Raw genomic sequence first — 3,575 nt, forward strand, 5'->3', positions numbered from 1 at the left:
AGACAAAACTTTATCCAAGTTTTCTAGGCACGAATCAAAAGAATCTCCATAAACTGAAAAATCGTCCATAAAAACTTCCATGATATCTTCAATGAAATCATTAAAAATTACAGTCATACAACGTTGAAATGTTGCAGGTGCGTTACATAGACCAAAGGGCATTCTCCTATATGCAAATGTTCCGTAAGGACATGTGAAGGTTGTTTTATCTTGGTCATCTGGGTAAATGTATATTTGAAAGAATCCGGAGTAACCATCTAGAAAACAGTAGAAAGCGTGACCAGCTATCCTTTCGATCATTTGATCAATGAAAGGAAGAGGAAAATGATCTTTCCTAGTTGCTTTATTTAAATTTCTATAATCTATACAAACCCTCCAACCAGTGGTGGTTCGTGTAGGTATTAATTCACCTTCTTCATTCCTTACAACAGTTATTCCTCCCTTTTTAGGTACACAATGGATTGGACTAACCCATTCACTATCCGAGATAGGGTAGATGATTCCATTGTCCAGAAGTTTAGTAATCTCATTTTTTACTACTTCTTTCATATTCGGATTTAGGCGTCTTTGCATATCCGCTTTAGGTGGCTTATCTTCTTCTAAGTGAATTCTGTGCATTACGATGCTCGGATTAATACCTTTTAAGTCTGAAATTTGCCAACCCATACTTCCTATCCTATTTCTAACAACTTCTTTCAATTTCTCTTCTTGGACTTGTGTTAATTTGTTAGAGATAATAATAGGTAGAGAATCGCCTTCGCCTAAGAAAGCGTACCTCAAATGACTTGGTAATTCTTTAAGTTCTAATTTAGGTGGAACTATAATTGAAGGCGGAACTGGTCCATCTTCTCGAATCAAAGGTTCTGGGTCCTTATCTTCTAGTTCCTCACTCATTATAGGTTCTATTATTTCTTCTTTTTGAACAATGTCATTTACACATTCTTCAATTAAATCAAGTTTCATACAAGCGAAATCCTCCATAGGATATTTCATCGCTTGATTCATATCAAACTCAATCTTATCATCGCCTATTCTTAAAACTACTTTCCCTTCCGACACATCAACTAGAGCACGTCCCGTGTTCATGAACGGTCTACCAAAGATTAGCGGACAATTTACATCATAAGCAAAATCTAAAATAACGAAATCGGTAGGAAAAATAAATTTGTCAACTATAACTAAAACATCCTCAATTATACCGTATGGTCTTTTAGTGGTTTGATCCGCTAATTGCAAAACCATATTGGTACGTTTGATGTCTTCTTCTAAGCCTAACTTATTAAAAATAGATAATGGCATCAAGTTAATGCTTGCTCCTAAATCACAGAGACAACTGGGAAATTCAATATCTCCCAATTTACACGGAATGGTAAAACATCCGGGATCCTTGAGTTTTGTGGGCAAATTACTTGACACAATTGAACTACAATCTTCAGTTAGTGAAATGGATGAAATTCCTTCCCAACTGATTTTCTTTGAAATTAAATCTTTGAGGAATTTACCATAATTGGGAATTTGCGTAATCGCATCCATAAACGTTAAATTAATATGCAAATTCTTAAGTTTGTCTAAAAATGTTAAAAGTTGTTTATCATAGTCCTTATTGCGGACTTTGTGTGGAAAAGGTGGTTTGGGTACAAAAGTTTTTGTACTAGAGTCAATTGGTGCATCTTTTTGTTTTAATGTATCTTCTTTAGGCTTCGATAAATCAGTTCCAGGTAAAGTTGAATTTCCGGGCATTTCCGGGCCTGAGTAATTTTTCCCTGAACGAAGAGTGATAGCCTTAACATGCTCTTTCGGATTTTCTTCCGTATGGCTTGGAAGACTTCCCTCTTTGCGGGATGGAATTGATTTAGCGAGTTGTCCAATTTGAATCTCCAAATTATGGATGCTAGATGATTGGTTTTTAATAAGCTGATCGAATTTATTCTCGATCCGTTTAAAACCATCGTCGTGATTACTTATTTTTCCGCTCATAGCATCAATAAATTTGTCGATTTTAGAAGATAAAGTGCTAATCATATCTCTTGATTGATTTTGATAATTAGTAGTACGATTTTGATTAGCATTAGCATTATTATTATCTCTCCAGTTAAAGTTAGGATGATTTCTCCATCCAGGATTATATGTATTGGAATAAGGGTTATTATTTTGGTTTTGCCCTTGGACAAAATTTACCTGTTCAATTTCACTCATACCTTCGTAATCCACATCTGTTTGGATTGGCTTACCATTAGAATCACACGATGCCATAAACCTATCAATTTTGTGCGATAAGGCAGAAAATTGGGCTTGCAACATCGCTACTGGATCAAGATTCACTATACCTTTAACTGATGATGTTGTTGAGGATGATGGTTTCGCTAATGGTACGTGTCCACGTTCCGCGGGCCACATACAGCTGTTGATTGCCATTTCCTCCAAAAGTTCTCTTGCTTGGGCAGATGTTTTCTTCATGAATAACCCTCCAGACATAGCGTCCAATGAACCTCTAGTTGTAGGATTTAGTCCATTGTAAAATGTTTGCATTAAAAGTTCGGCGGGCAATTGGTGGTGTGGGCATAAACGTTGAAGTTCTTTAAAACGTTCCCAAGCCTCATAAAGAGTTTCATTATCATTTTGAGAAAAAGATGTTAACTCTTTAATGACTCTTGCGGTTTTTGCTAAAGGAAATTTTTTGATAAAAATGCTTGGGCTAATTGCTCCCAAGTCTCAATTGATGCGGCTGGCATAGAAGTTAACCATTCTTTGGCTCGATCCTTCAAAGTAAAAGGAAAAAGGCGAAGTTTGATTGCTTCTGCAGTTACATCAGTAATTTTAAAAGTGTCACAAATTTCTAAGAAATTTGTCAAATGGGTATTAGGATTTTCGTTAGGTAACCCGTAAAACGTTACATTATTTTGCAACATATTAAGCAACGCAGGCTTAATTTCAAAATGATGTGCATTAATTTGGGGTCTAACTATACTGTTTGTTACACCGGCCACTCCTGGCCTAGCGTAATCCATAAGTGTGGCCATAACTTCTGGCTCGGTAATTTTAGTTTTTATTGGGGTTTTGTTTTTCTTTTTCTTTTCTTTCTTGTTCTTTTTAAGAGTTCTTTCAATTTCTGGGTCAATAGGATCTGGTGACGTGCCTGAACTTCAAGAACTGCGCATGAACTTGAAATTTCGCACGAACAGAAACTACCTACAAAACAGACTTTGAAAAATAAATATGTTAGTAATTGAAAATAAAGAAAATATAAAAGTTTGAATAAGTATGAATAAACCTAGATTCGTAATAAAACACGAAAAATTTAAAATTTTGTCAAAAATTTTGGCGTTCCCCGGCAACGGCGCCAAAAACTTGTTGAGCGATTTCCGCAAGTGCACGGTATGCGCTTGTAGTAATAAAAGATATCGATCCCACAGGGAATGTTTTTTAAACAAAACTTATTTATAATCGGTTAAATTTACTTTTAGGTTTATGATATGGAAAAATCGTTTAATCGGTTTTGGTTTTGAAATTGCTAGAATGAGAATTAGATTAGATTATGAAAATGTTAGAAAATATTCTGATTTAAGAATGAATTT

General features: G+C 35.1%; 1 non-coding gene across 1 annotated transcript; it reads left to right on the forward strand.

The window, feature by feature from the left end:
* Window positions 1-2,545: 2,545 nt before the first annotated feature.
* On the forward strand, window positions 2,546-2,652 carry LOC136210071 (small nucleolar RNA R71). The gene has a single exon (XR_010677781.1). It is a non-coding gene; the product is annotated as a small nucleolar RNA R71 (small nucleolar RNA).
* Window positions 2,653-3,575: the final 923 nt, after the last annotated feature.

Source organism: Euphorbia lathyris, chromosome 10, assembly GCF_963576675.1.
Source record: "Euphorbia lathyris chromosome 10, ddEupLath1.1, whole genome shotgun sequence".
In the NCBI taxonomy this organism is placed as follows: domain Eukaryota; kingdom Viridiplantae; phylum Streptophyta; class Magnoliopsida; order Malpighiales; family Euphorbiaceae; genus Euphorbia; species Euphorbia lathyris.